Raw genomic sequence first — 16,811 nt, 5'->3', positions numbered from 1 at the left:
ATTAAGTCTTCATCTTTTATGAATATATAAAAAAAATACTTGAATCGCCATCTACATTCATCAATCGGTTAAGCCAAGACGCTGTCTTAGTTGCGCGAAGCGCAAACTTTTGTTTACGTGAAAAATTATATTTGATGTCTATATGTTGAACGTTTGTGGCAAGAGGGGTTGCTGGCGATACTAATACAGCCCTGATTATCTTCAAAAACTGTAATAGGTTGCTTTATATTTATGTTCAAACTTTCTAGTAAAGATTTTAACCATAGGGCTTCCCTAACAGCCTCGAACAATGCCATGTATTCTGCTGCCACTGAATTCAGTTTTCTAGTACTCCAACAAATCCGGTTTGTTTTAAACATCTTAAAAAGATATCCTGTTGTATTTCTCTTATCCATTTGACTTCCACCCCAATCTGAATCTACAAATCCAACAAAGAAGTCGTCATACTTCTCAGTTTTAGTAGATGTTAGCTTAAAGTCGAGAGTACCTTTCAGATACCTTAATACCCTTTTTAAGCATAGCCAATGCTCTTTATTATTTTTTTGACTATACCGACTCAAAAGATTTACAGATATTCTGAGATCTAGCCTTGTACATAGCATTACATACATAAGGGATCCAATCAAACTCTGAAACGGAGAATCGCCTCTTTTATCTGAGTCTAATAATTCAAAGTTCAGTTTACTTGGAAGTGGTGAATTAACAGAATTACATTGCTGCATGTTAAATTTTAATTAAATATTTTTACTATAAGCTGATTGGCCTCATTCCAATTAACTTTCTTTTCTGTCTATTTTAATACCAACAAGAAAGGAAGTTAGCTTCGGCAAGCCGAAGCTTATATACCCTTGCAGCTATAATTATTAAATTTAAAAACACAAAAAATGATATTCCCAATAGTATAAGATAATATGTCAAAAAACACCGAAGCTATAATTTGGTTCATATTATTTTCGTAGCAATTTTCCGATCGTTCCTATGGCAGCTATATGATATAGTCGTCCGATTTTGATAAAATTAAATTCGAAATTCAGAACTAATTAAAAAATGTTATTTCCAAGCGTAGGAGGTTATATGTTAAAAAACACCGAAGCTATAATTTGTTTCATATTATTTTTCTACCAATTTTGCGATCGTTCCTATGGCAGCTATATGACATAGTCGTCCGATTTTGATAAAATTTAATTCGAAATTCAGAACTAATTAAAAAATGTTATTTCCAAGCGTTGGAGGTTATATGTTGAAAAACACCGAAGCTATAATTTTTTTCATATTATTTTTCCACAAATTTTCCGATCGTTCCTATGGCAGCTATATGATATAGTCGTCCGATTTCGATAATATTTAATTCAAAATTCAAAATTATTTAAAAATTGTTATTTCCAAGCTTAGGAGTTTTTATGCTAAAAAACACCAAAGATATAATTTTTTTTCATTTTTTTGTCCGATTATTCCTATGGGAGCTATAAGATATAGTTGTCCGATCCGGCTGGTTCCGACTTATATACTACCTGCAAAAGATATAAGACTTTTGGGAAAGTTTCAGCCCGATAGCTTTAAAACTGAGAGACTAGTTTGCGTAGAAACGGACGGACAGACGGACAGACGGACAGACGGACAGACGGACAGACGGACAGACGGACAGACGGACAGACGGACATGGCTAGATCGACTCGTCTAGTCATGCTGATCAAGAATATATATACTTTATGGGGTCGGAATCGTCTCCTTCACTGCGTTGCAAACTTCTGACTGAAATCAATATACCCTCTGCAAGGGTATAATAAAATACTTAATTTCCATTAAATCTGTCATTTGAAACATGCTCATTAAATATGACTTACATTTGTTCATTGTTAGAATGTTTTCTGTACAAATAACCAAGTCATCTACATATAAAAAAACATATATATTTTTTCAAATATTCCCTTTATCCAAAATATATATATAGTGACATATCCATAGCACCACATACTCATATGTACATGTCCACACACCCACACATACACACACACACATTATGCAGTCACCCTCAAGACACCCCCTAAGAAATAAGAACCCAAATTTAATTGTCAACAAGCCAATGGAAAATTACCGAACTATAAGACAAAGGAAATTTCCATGTAACAAAAAACCACAGTCTGTAGACTAAACAATTAGAACGAGCCGCTGTTCAGACTATCGGCCCGTTCCCACAATTCAGGATGCTCAGATTTCGGGACCCAAGTCTGGAGTCCAAAGTCCAAATTTAGAGAATCACTCAATAGCAATAAGTCCCACTCACAAAAAGCTCTAAAGCTTAAAACCGAGGTATGATCGTAAATGAAGTAGGAGTTAGAGCATGAGTTCAGTTTGAGATTTGTCAACAGCAAGTCGGTGTTCTTCCAAAATATTGTAACCAGTGTAAATTAAATTAAATAAAGTTTTTTTTTAAATACACTTATGGTGCAGAAATTTAATTGGCGCAGTCGGTAGGATCTCAAAAGTCCTTTTAAAAAGTCACCGGTACTGATCAACTAGAAGGATAATACTAAACGACTAGTTTATCCTGATCAGCGTGAAACATCCGTGAACAAACAAAAGACAAAAGTCGAGATCCGCATAAGAATCTATGTGTAAAAATCGCATGAAGAACTTATAACAATAATTTCCAATTCGGTCAATGTGCGCTTGAAAAAACCTAAAACAAAAGTACCAATATTGAGAAACAAAAAGTCTATGTATAATAACCAATAGACTAAATTAAAATCCAAATCGGTCAATACGCGCTAAAGAAAAATTTAAAAGTGCATATATTGAAAGAACAATAAAAAATGGCAAATCCCCCAAATCTACCACAACTGTCCGAGATTCATCTGAATCAATTAATCGGTCAAATTAATAAATTGCCATATTTCGATGGAAATCCATCGGAATTAAGCCGGTATATAGCCAGAGTGGAGTACCTTCTACAACTATACCCCACTCAAGACGTCCGTCAAATTCACATTATATACGGAGCTATAGAGAGGACCATTGTTGACTCAGCCCAGAGGGTCATCGAGGAGGAAAAATCTAATACATGGATAACAACTAAAGCAGCTCTAATCAAGGCCTTCAAGGATCATAGACCTTACGAGGATATTATACAACATGTTCGGGACACACAATATCAAGGAAGCATAAGTAAGTTCGTTAATGAACTACAAATTAGGTCTTCAAAAGTAAATAATAAGTTAGAGTTAGAATCGGATCAAATGGAAAGATCAATTTATACAAATTTTTTAAACAAAACAATTAAAGATTGTATTGAGAAACAAGGAAGAACGCTATAGTCGAGTACCTCGACTATCAGATACCCGTTACTCAGCTAAAGGGACCAAAGGGAAATGGAGATATGCAAGCAGCAAAGCGAGATTTAAATGCGCCACCTACCGGCGGAAGACAGATTTAAGCATTGTGGGCGTTAGGGTAGGCGTGGCAAATTTCTTTTTGGATCAATCGATAGGCATTGACGAGACCAATACATTTCAGTTAAAATTTTTAATCTAGCATAAAAATTGTGGGCGCCACAGGCTTGGGCAGTTTGTGGGCGTTAGAGTAGGCGTGGCATATTCGCATAACAAACTTGCGCTGCGTACAAGGCTACGGAATCTAAATCTGAAATCCCAATACTCTATCTTTGATAGTTTCCGAGATATCCGCGTTCATATTTACGATTTTTTGAAGTTTGTAGGCGGTTTGTGGGCGTTAAAGTGGGCGTGGCAAACTTTTTTTTAGGTCAATCGATACGTATTGATGAGAACAATTCATTTCAGTTTAAATTTTTACTCTAGCATCAAAACTGTAGAAGCCACAGTTTTGGGCGGTTTGTGGGCGTTAGAGTGGGCGTGGCACTCTACTGAAACAAACTTGCGCTGCGTAAGAAGCTCAGGAATCTGCTCGCCAAATCTCAATAGCCTAGCTCTCATAGTTTCCAAGATCTCAGCGTTCATCCGGACAGACAGACAGACGGACAGACGGACAGACGGACAGACGGACAGACGGACAGACGGACATGGCTAGATCGACTCGGCTAGTGATCCTGATCAAGAATATATATACTTTATGGGGTCGGAAACGCTACCTTCTGCCTGTTACATACTTTCCGACGAATTTAGTATACCCTTTTACTCTACGAGTAACGGGTATAAAAACTTCCCGACAGATTATATAATTCCCTATCCAAAAAGGATATCTCAACACTTGCTAACTTAAAAGAATCAGCAATGATTTTAGGTCATTGGGATTCAGACCCTTTTGACAATTACAAACCTAAACGTCATGATAACCGAAGGAATTCGGGAAGTAACCTTTCACATCAAAATCATTACTATCAAAAATATAATTCACAGACACATAGTTATCCAAGATATAATTACAATAACAAATTAAACAACTCAACAAATCCCCAAGGTTCAACGAACAGAAATCAAATTCCCCCTAGAAATCAGGGAAATTATCAAGAATTTAGGAGAAACTTAGACCAAGGCAGGGCACAAAACCCTCTAAATTTCCAGGCATCTACATCAAGTAATTCCCCAAACGCACCAGTCAAAAGACAGAGAGAAAACGAAAGTACACAGAATAGAATGGATGTAAATTTTCAGCAAGCTGCCTCGGATATAGAAAATGTTGCCCATATGTGAGAGTAGCAATTAAGGGAAAAATCCTTAGAGCAATGATAGATACCGGGTCATCTATCAATTTAATGACAGAAAATTTTGGAAACGATAAAGAACAAGAAGAAAAATTAAAAGTATTTACAATAAACGGATCAATGGAACTAAAGAAAAGCATAACATTAAATCCATGCAAAATTTGTCCGACTAAACAAAAATTTTATTTACATAAATTTTCCAACAATTACGATATCTTAATAGGCAGAGATTCTCTAAAAGACAGCAAGGCAAAAATAAATTACGAAGAAGAAACAGTGATGTTAGGAGACACGCTACTTTATATAAAGTATGGCGAAAACGATATAGTAGAGGACAAGACCGCAGTAAAATGCCTTAGTCCACCATCGGTTGAAAAAATGATTGAAGAGGATAAGACCGCATCAGAATGCCTTAATCCGCCCTTATCAAAGGACCAATCATTTAATTTTGCTATCAATAACGACTTAAAAGAATGCAATGAATACAGATTAGAACATTTAAATGAGGAAGAGAAGGAAATGTTGTGAGAAACTCCTTGTGTTGGTAGTTTTATTATTCCGTACCCACTTAGTGAGAACACATCTTTTGGTAGTTTTTTAAGATTCTTTATTTAGTTAGTTTTTGTATCCAGGAGCAGCGTTAATGCCGCTTCCAACGTCAAGTTGTCTCTGATTTTACAATTTGCCTTAGGATCTAAGTAAGCCTAATTCTCGTAGCTGCGCTGCTTACAGTTGGGCGGCAGAGAGACGGCTATGTATATCTTATGTATATAAAGTGTATTTAATTATGCTCTCTTTGACTGGAGCGCGAGGGCATGTGTATGTACTTGAGTTTGGCTGAGCGGCCGGCGTGTGCAACAGAATGCTGACACTTGCACTTTCTTCATGCGCGCCGATCGACTCATGTCTCGGCCACTTTGGGCTTTTGACCGAGCCTTTTGTTTATAAAAACAATGCAACAAAGTGTTACAGTGTGTTTGTTTCAAGTACTCTTGGTACAGTAGATATTCGATATAAGTGCATACTACATCTCCCTCCTTTTGAAAAATAACGTAATATTATGAAGTTATTTTGTTAATATATTTTACTTAAAGGAATATTTATTTTTTTTTTGTTTTTAATCTTTTTTTTTTAAATTTTTATTTTTTTTTTTTTTGTTTTAAAGAGATTGGAATTGAGAATAATATACGTATTAAAAGAAGAAGTATTTTTAAACGTGGAGTGTAAAAGTATTTCTAAACATGGTTACACTCATAAGTATTTCTAAACATGGCCATGTTAAATGCAATTATGAAATAAACATTTTTAATCTATCTTTATGTACTATTTGTTTTTTATTTTTGTTATTTATTATAGTTATGTTATCTCTATCTCCTATTTGTTCTACCCTATAAGGACCTGTATATTTCGAATCTAACTTATGTCCTGTTTCATTTTTCAATAAAACCTGATCTCCTATTTTTAAATCGAAATCTAAACTAGTTTTGTCGTAACTAATTTTCTGTTTTAGCTTATGAGATTCTAGCATTAGTCTAGCTCTCTTAATTGCCTGTTCTAATCTAAATTTGGATTCCTTAGCATAATCTTCTATATTATAAAGGGGTTTTATTTTATCTATGCTATTAAAGTGTTTTGGTAGATTTGAAGTTTTACCGAAAACTAGCTCATATGGACAATAGTCATGTGCCATAGATGGGGTTGTATTAAAACAATATACGAAGTATCGTAGCCATACATCCCAATCTGTTTTGTCAACTGAGATGTATGAACGAATGAACTCATTTAGTGTTCTGTGGCTTCGCTCCACGGTACCTACTGTCTGGTGGTGGTGTGCAGTTGAAGTTATGTTTTTAATATGTAAGTATTTACATAGATCTTCAATAATTGAATTTTTATATTCTGTTCCCATGTCCGTAATGAACGTCTTCATTGGACCGTACTTTAGAATAAAATCTTCAAATATAGCTTTTGCTACTGTATTTGCACTTTTATTTGGTATAGGTATAGCTACTAGGTATTTGGTTAAATCGCAGATGAGTGTTACTGCGTATTCGTTTCCATTATTCGATTTTGGAAGTGGACCAATAGTATCTACAATTACTCTATCAAAAGCTCGTTGTGGAGTTTCGGTTATAGTTAGTGGGGTCTTAGTATGTTTAGTCGTTTTCGACTTTTGGCATTTAGGACATTAGTAGTAGGGAAACGCGGGTTCTGGGACAATTAGCATATTAATGGCCCCAAGCCCCCCCTCCCCCTCATTAACCTATGCGGGTTCTGGGACAATTAGCATAATCCAATAAATTAAGTGATTTTAATGGATTTTGAACTCATAAAAATGTCACGATCATGTCTATAAAGAGTATACTTAATTGCCCCCCATCGCCCCCAAATCCCCAATGTGACAATATTGATCATGTATCCTTCCCCTCATTATGTGCAATTAATAGTCAGGTGAGAAAGGTGCACGTGAGAAAGGTCGCACAACCATAGTATCCAAAGGTTGTTATCTTAGAGGAACATATCCGATCATGTTGGGGAAAGGTGTGATCACGTACCCTTTTGCCTCATTATCACAGGTGTTGCTGTGCACGTGTGAAAGGTCGCACACCCAAAGTATTCAAAGATGGTTATCTTAGAGGAACATGTCCGATCATGTTGAGGAATAATATTTTCTATGATTGTAAATTTAATTTAGAAATCAAAAGAACCCCAATAAAATAAATCTCACAAGTTAATGATTCTCAGATGTGAAAAATTTTCAAACACACATTTTTGTTTCCGCCCCAGAACGTTTAACTGGTAAATTCTCTAAGATTCTCTCCTTTCCACAAATGGGTCATAAACATGTCATAAAAGGGATTCAAGCAAGAGCTACCCGAACATGCGCACCTGTCCATTACCTGACCGCAATAAAAGGGGCACATGCCCAAGCCTGAAGGCGCACGCTCATTGACAGGCGCAATAAAAGGGACACATGCACAAGCCTGAAGGCGCACGCTCATTGACAAGATCATGGGCCTCACGCCAACGACCTCATGGCTGACTTCTAGCTCTAATACGTTCCCATAATAGGGGTTGAAACCACGAACGCACAACAACTAGCCGACAAATCTCAGTCAAGGAAATATTTTCCATTCTCCGTACCTGTAATTTTAACTCGAAATAAAAAGTCAGAAGTTTATTTTGTAGCATAATAATACATTTATTCATTTATTTTGGTATTGTGAACATTTTTGTTATACATAGAAATTAATTTTCTGCTTTGATTCCGGCGATTTGCATAGAAGAAGCAGGCGCACGTTTCCGATGTCATTTCTGGATTACAAAATGTAAAGTGTTCACCATAATTCGTAGTTTTGAGATCATGTCCACCTCGATTCATGAACATAGTTTTTGTGTTTAGAAGATATTGAAAATGCTGACCAATTATCTGTCCTTTGAATTCTTCAATAAATTGGTCAATTTCCTCATGAAATTTCATTTTGTTAATTCTATTTTCTTGTAGGTCTTTACACATCTAGTCTCAACTTTAAAATGATGTATAAAAATTATTTTATTGTTTTGGAGCTACTTTTAAAAAATGTCAAAATAATGTATGCATTGTTAAGAGCACAAACCCCGCCCTTAAGGTGTGTTTCACAATAGGGAAACCGGTTTCCTTTAAACCTGTTTAATGACGGACAGCCCATTTCCTCGATATTAATGAGCTGACGACTCCCAAAAAACTTCTCTAGAAATCGTTTCTTTTCCACACCTTTACAAATAATTTGTTTTCCGCTTGTAATTGTCCTTAGATACTTTCGAGTTTGTGAAAAATTATTTTCTCCATCGTTCCAAAAAATTTTGTGATGTTTATTGGTTAACCAAATTGCAGTCTTTCGAGATTTTTTATTTAGCAAAGTAAAATCATATGGTGGTTCTATTAAAAAACTATTATTCAAGTTTGGATCTTTTTCGAATACAATTCCAATTTCCTTTAGAATAAAATTATTATTATTATCAAAGAAACCTTGAACATCAATCGAAACACTATCTTTCAACATTTTTCTAATGTTAAACAACTCGTTGTACTAGTCCGTTTAATGGGTTATATTCAACTAAACGGTCATGTATGAGGAGACAGTAAGCTTGGGTATTTTCATGACTTGGTGTCTTCAGTTCTATTGAAATTCTCACATCAATAGGACCAGTTTTCACTGATTCGTTTTGATATGAAAGATCAACCACAATAATAGGGGCCTTCAATTTAAATTCATTTGGGGTCAAAAATGGTTGTGATTCACGATTATAGTAACTAGATTGAAATCTTGTATACATTTCATATAGGTGTGCATACTGATTCTTACTAAAATCAACATTCAGATTATCATATGGATATGACTCAGAATTCAAGTGAACTTTCAAGTTTGATAAGTTATTTGTGATAAGTTCTCCATTTAGTGTAAATCCAATTATGGCAAATCTTGGTTTTTCGCGGTTAGCCGACAATTTCACATTCCAGCTGTGTTGACTTCCATACCCCAATTTGGGGTTAACATATGAATCCCAACTCCGGAATGCGATTGGTAGGTTTACACCACTTTTAATAATATCGTACATCTTAATTTTTGCAAAATCGCTTGGAGTTACATGGGGAATTTTCCAGGTTATATTCGTCATTTCCAACTTAAAAGTTTGTTCATTTCTGGTTTGTTCAAACACATCACCAAGATTCTTAGTTAGCATCAACACTAGTTCGTGTTTACAATTTAACAAAACTTTTTTATAATCCTCAGCAAATCCCAACAAATTTTTTAATGGTACAGAAAAGTTAAAGTGAGGTCCCGTAGAAATTTCGTCTCCACTGCTCCATCCGGAATTTAATAGATTTTGACTTTGAAGATTATCCAGAGAAATATAATTTTTTAGGGTTGTAGTCATACCGACAAATCGTGTTTTATCAATCTCACATCCATTTATTTCGTACTTAATTTCATCCAAAAAGTAAGCCATACAATTATTTTTAAAAAAAGTGGTAACATTATCAGTTGTAGGTCCATTCGGTGAATCTTTTCTAATAATTCCTTGAAAATTAAGGTAACTTTCGTGAGGAAGCACGTACAAGTCTTGATTTTGAATAGTAATTCGAATTTCATCGTTTGGTTTAAATGTTTGATTATACGATGAATAAGTATGAAACTCTTTCTTCGAAATACTCTCATCTGAGTAAACCTTTTCTCGAACATTTAAAATTTCGTTCATTGTTTTCCTTTCCACCTTTTATATTATACTCGAAGCTTCAAGCCTAACGACTTTAAAAATACTTTATTTTTCAAAGTAAGTGAGCTTCTTTTTACTGTTGATCCTCTTTCTATAGCTTTACAATTAGTAATGCTTGGCTGAGGACTTAAGCTAAGTCTTTTATTATAAATAATCATTCTATTAACCGAATGTGCATGCGAATCGAAACGTTTTCACCACGTAAATTCACCAAATCACCGTTTTGATCAACTATGCGTATAGATAGTGTGCTTATTTCGTCACAGTTGATTGGTAAATAAATTAGGTTATGTGGTGTCACTGTCATTTTATACCCAGGCGGAACATTAATGCCAAACTCATGTAATGTATGATTCGGTGTATTATCTACATATGAACCGCTGATTATATTACATTCCAAACGAATTGTATTAATTTTTAATATGTTCACGGTCTGATCTGATCGATAGGTTTTTGTAGGATGTGGTTCTAGTACTTTTTGATGGAAACCAAACAGCTGTCCAACCGATCTTTCCTTATTAAAATAAACTGACTCTCGCATGGTAGTTATTTCAACTTGAAGTGTATTATTATTACTTTGAATTTTAAATGTATTTTCCAGGTTATAGTCTTTTAGTTTATTGTAAATGAAATCGGTGATATCATTCAATTCATATGATCCAGTTGGAATTGTAATAACCTTGTCACCGATGTGGAAGAGGTTATTTTTTTCATCAATATTTGGAATCGAATTATACATATTAAAATCGATAAGAGCACACTCATATCGACCATTCAATTCGATAGGTGGAAAAAAGTTTGTATTTATAATGGAACTATTTCCATTCAAGGATAATGCAAGTGATCTAGACATATTGAAATCTCTTGATAAACTGTGGCATTGTAAGTATCTAACCAAGCTTTATATTGAAATTACTCCTTAAATCATAATAAATTGATCAAATCCTTTTCTGTATCTTCCGTTATCCATTTCGTTATCCTTGCTAATTAATAGGAATCCGTGCTTGTCCTTCCAACATTTTTGACAAATTTTCACAAATGTTTCATAATTCATATCAGTGTTAGCATGGTCCCGATATATATGCCGCATATTTAAATCATCTTGTTTAAACATTATAATAAAGTTGGCATTGTCACGAATCAGATGTTTAGGTATATGACTATACGTTTGACATAAATAAAAAGAGTCGATATTTTTATGTCGACCCATACAAAAATAAGATCTTATGTTATCTTGTTTTTCACAAGCTACGTCATCGAATATCATAATGGAATTATTTTTAGCTTCACTGGGGTCTAGTACACCCTCATTATGGGAGAATGTATGATATCCCATTCCTTTAATCGGTTTGATTAATTTCTCCAAGTACTCATATTTAGGTTGATATAAACTTTTTGAAAATATATAAACATTTTCGAATTTTAATCCATTAGGACTCTCTATTAGACTTAACATAATATTAGTTTTACCACAATTCGAAGGCCCAACAATTAGAGCCCTTATTGTGTTCGGTAAGAGAGCACTATGTCGTGGCGGTAGATTTTTCTCGTTTTCATCGTTAATATTTCTAACTAAAATTTTTTGTTTTTGACTTATTAAACGCATCTCTTAATCTAATGTACCTCATTCAATGAGAAATCTTTGATGATTAAACATCAATAAAATGGGGAAACGTTTTTATAATCGCATCAGTCGTATTTTTAATTGTAAACACGGTGGTGGTCTTGTCGATAAGCTAATCAATACATTACCGTTTGAAGCCCATATTCCGGGATATAATTTTTGTGGACCGGGTACAAAGTTACAGAAACGGTTGGAACGTGGTGATCAAGGAATAAACCCATTGGATGAAGCTTGCAAAGAGCACGATATTGCATATTCTCAAAACAAGGCATTGAGTGAACGACATAGGGCAGACTCCATATTAATTGACAAAGCCTGGTCGCGTGTCAAGGCACCCGATAGCAGTCTTGGTGAAAAAGCAGCAGCATACTTTGTTACAAATATAATGAAAGCCAAGAAAAAATTTGGTATGGGATTGAATAAAACGGAAAAGAAAGGAAAGAGAAAGATATTGAAGAATAAAATGAAGAAGACAAACCTTTCGACTGTTATTAATGTTGCTACTAAGACATTAAAAAAACAAAAACCATTAGACATTATGAGTGCAATTAAAGTTGCACGTAAATCAATTCATCAATCAATCGGTTCTAAGAAAAATGTTAAAGTACCTCGTGTTATTAATGTACCCAAAATTGGAGGTTTTCTACCAATCGTGCCGATCTTGACAGCCCTCAGCGCTCTTGGTAGTTTAGCAAGTGGTAGTGCAGCAATTGCAAAAACAATTAACAATGCGAGAATGGCTAAAGAAGATATGGAGGAGAAAAAACGTCACAACAGGAAAATTGAAAGTGTTGCTGTAGGAGAAGGATTATATCTCAAGCCCTATAGAAAGGGTTATGGTTTCTTTCTTAAGCCCTACAGTAAGGGGAAAGGAATTAAGAAGCGAAAAAACTAATTTCTCTGCTACCCAATAGACCACTATCAAATATAGACATTATACATTTTGCTAAGAAATATATCCCACATTTTAGAGGAGTGTTTATGAGAGATCTACTTCCAGAAGCACCAAAAAGTCGGGAGTGTGGTATAGTAAACCTAGATAATTCACGATCAAGTGGTACACATTGGGTTGCATATAATAAAAATAAAAATAATATACATTATTTCGATAGTTTTGGAAATCTTCAGCCACCTAGAGAAGTTGTGAAATACTTGGGTCATAGAATACAATACAATTACGATAGAGTTCAAGACTTTGATACATACAACTGTGGACACCTGTGCCTCGCTTTTCTACTTTCTTTCGTAGAAGATGTGGAGTCAAAACCGGTATATTTAAATGGTTAATTTACATTTGGGGGGGTGAAAATCAATGTATGGGTACGTGTATGTGTGAACTCTGTATAGTATAAAAAGTGGACCTGCACGCGTTCAAATTCACAGTCTAAGTTTTTACTTCACATCGAACGTCATCTAGAGGACAAGAATTTTTGATCATTCTTAACAAAAAAAACTATAACAGCTCATAACAGCTCAAAACAGCTGGTGACCAGCTTATAACAACTAGTAAACAACCAGTTAACAGCTACTAAACAGATAATAACCATCTAATAACAGCTATTAACCAGCTAAAACAAGTAGTAAGCAAGTACGAAACAAGTACTGAACAACTGCTATACAGGTAGTAAACATCAAAATACAGCTAAATACAACGTGGAACAACTGTACCAAGTCCAAAAACCTCAACAACCATCATGAATCAGGAAAACCAGATGAATATTGTAATTAAGGAGTTCAATAAATTTAATAAAAAGACACTGCTATCGAAGACAAGGATGCCTGAAAATGTAAGATTCCCGATCCTCAAGGCGGAGCGCAAAACAACAAAGGTTGGAGAATCTATTGCTCTCGAGTTGGAGGAGCACATCCTGTACATGCCGGAAAGGTACACCTCTCTTCAAGATGATATCATCAATGAAATGGTTGATGGAAAATTTAATATTTATAAAAGTAATGACAATTTGTATTTAGAAATAAGTCAGTAATGATTAAAAGATTGAGATTTTAAGAATATAACAATAAATACACTTTTTTAAATATAATGAAGAAAATGTATCGAATCTTTTTTTATTCGGAAATGGTGTATAAATATTACAGATTATGGCGTTCCCTAAACAGTAATTGTTTAGTAACTGAGGAGTGACTACATAAATTTCGGAAATTTAAAATCTTTTACCTATAAAGTTTGTAAAATATACTACAATGAATATTTTGTCACAGTTAACCAAAGCTAGATTTGCTTTGAAGCGAAAATTCGATGATCTCAAACAAGTCAAAAATCATACGAATTTACAATTGGAGGAGACTTTTAAACCTATTACCGAACCCTTACATGAACTTGTTAAGGAAAATAAAAAACAAAAGGTTTCTAATGTAAAAGATAGTATAAAAGTAAAGCGTGAAATGAAGCAAATTAAAACATACGATGGTGATGAGAGAGAGCTTGACGATTTATACTTTACAACTAATGAGAAAGATCTGCAGTCTAATCGAAACATAACTCCACCAAGGTCTTTCGATGATAGTGATTCCTATAATCAATTCTTTTCACAGACGAATATAGAGGAAGATATAGAAGATGAGAAAAAGGAGACGGAAAAGAGTGAAGAAGAAGAAGGGACAACACCTTTACCAATGTATACAGAAGAGGCCGATATGGGTGTGGATGCAGAGCTAGAAGATAATAACACTAGTTATAATTATGATTTTAATATCAGTAATTTGACCAGAGGAAATGTGTTTGATAAAGGTTATGGACCTAAAAAAACTGCAAACAATTCATTAACACTGGTCAAATTACTGATATTAAAATCATAATTATAACTAGTGTTATTATCTTCTAGCTCTGCATCCACACCCATATCGGCCTCTTCTGTATACATTGGTAAAGGTGTTGTCCCTTCTTCTTCTTCACTCTTTTCCGTCTCCTTTTTCTCATCTTCTATATCTTCCTCTATATTCGTCTGTGAAAAGAATTGATTATAGGAATCACTATCATCGAAAGACCTTGGTGGAGTTATGTTTCGATTAGACTGCAGATCTTTCTCATTAGTTGTAAAGTATAAATCGTCAAGCTCTCTCTCATCACCATCGTATGTTTTAATTTGCTTCATTTCACGCTTTACTTTTATACTATCTTTTACATTAGAAACCTTTTGTTTTTTATTTTCCTTAACAAGTTCATGTAAGGGTTCGGTAATAGGTTTAAAAGTCTCCTCCAATTGTAAATTCGTATGATTTTTGACTTGTTTGAGATCATCGAATTTTCGCTTCAAAGCAAATCTAGCTTTGGTTAACTGTGACAAAATATTCATTGTAGTATATTTTACAAACTTTATAGGTAAAAGATTTTAAATTTCCGAAATTTATGTAGTCACTCCTCAGTTACTAAACAATTACTGTTTAGGGAACGCCATAATCTGTAATATTTATACACCATTTCCGAATAAAAAAAGATTCGATACATTTTCTTCATTATATTTAAAAAAGTGTATTTATTGTTATATTCTTAAAATCTCAATCTTTTAATCATTACTGACTTATTTCTAAATACAAATTGTCATTACTTTTATAAATATTAAATTTTCCATCAACCATTTCATTGATGATATCATCTTGAAGAGAGGTGTACCTTTCCGGCATGTACAGGATGTGCTCCTCCAACTCGAGAGCAATAGATTCTCCAACCTTTGTTGTTTTGCGCTCCGCCTTGAGGATCGGGAATCTTACATTTTCAGGCATCCTTGTCTTCGATAGCAGTGTCTTTTTATTAAATTTATTGAACTCCTTAATTACAATATTCATCTGGTTTTCCTGATTCATGATGGTTGTTGAGGTTTTTGGACTTGGTACAGTTGTTCCACGTTGTATTTAGCTGTATTTTGATGTTTACTACCTGTATAGCAGTTGTTCAGTACTTGTTTCGTACTTGCTTACTACTTGTTTTAGCTGGTTAATAGCTGTTATTAGATGGTTATTATCTGTTTAGTAGCTGTTAACTGGTTGTTTACTAGTTGTTATAAGCTGGTCACCAGCTGTTTTGAGCTGTTATGAGCTGTTATAGTTTTTTTTGTTAAGAATGATCAAAAATTCTTGTCCTCTAGATGACGTTCGATGTGAAGTAAAAACTTAGACTGTGAATTTGAACGCGTGCAGGTCCACTTTTTATACTATACAGAGTTCACACATACACGTACCCATACATTGATTTTCACCCCCCCAAATGTAAATTAACCATTTAAATATACCGGTTTTGACTCCACATCTTCTACGAAAGAAAGTAGAAAAGCGAGGCACAGGTGTCCACAGTTGTATGTATCAAAGTCTTGAACTCTATCGTAATTGTATTGTATTCTATGACCCAAGTATTTCACAACTTCTCTAGGTGGCTGAAGATTTCCAAAACTATCGAAATAATGTATATTATTTTTATTTTTATTATATGCAACCCAATGTGTACCACTTGATCGTGAATTATCTAGGTTTACTATACCACACTCCCGACTTTTTGGTGCTTCTGGAAGTAGATCTCTCATAAACACTCCTCTAAAATGTGGGATATATTTCTTAGCAAAATGTATAATGTCTATATTTGATAGTGGTCTATTGGGTAGCAGAGAAATTAGTTTTTTCGCTTCTTAATTCCTTTCCCCTTACTGTAGGGCTTAAGAAAGAAACCATAACCCTTTCTATAGGGCTTGAGATATAATCCTTCTCCTACAGCAACACTTTCAATTTTCCTGTTGTGACGTTTTTTCTCCTCCATATCTTCTTTAGCCATTCTCGCATTGTTAATTGTTTTTGCAATTGCTGCACTACCACTTGCTAAACTACCAAGAGCGCTGAGGGCTGTCAAGATCGGCACGATTGGTAGAAAACCTCCAATTTTGGGTACATTAATAACACGAGGTACTTTAACATTTTTCTTAGAACCGATTGATTGATGAATTGATTTACGTGCAACTTTAATTGCACTCATAATGTCTAATGGTTTTTGTTTTTTTAATGTCTTAGTAGCAACATTAATAACAGTCGAAAGGTTTGTCTTCTTCATTTTATTCTTCAATATCTTTCTCTTTCCTTTCTTTTCCGTTTTATTCAATCCCATACCAAATTTTTTCTTGGCTTTCATTATATTTGTAACAAAGTATGCTGCTGCTTTTTCACCAAGACTGCTATCGGGTGCCTTGACACGCGACCAGGCTTTGTCAATTAATATGGAGTCTGCCCTATGTCGTTCACTCAATGCCT

Source organism: Drosophila subpulchrella, unplaced genomic scaffold (assembly GCF_014743375.2).
Source record: "Drosophila subpulchrella strain 33 F10 #4 breed RU33 unplaced genomic scaffold, RU_Dsub_v1.1 Primary Assembly Seq61, whole genome shotgun sequence".
NCBI classification, from domain to species: domain Eukaryota; kingdom Metazoa; phylum Arthropoda; class Insecta; order Diptera; family Drosophilidae; genus Drosophila; species Drosophila subpulchrella.
This window is presented reverse-complemented; position numbering follows the sequence as displayed.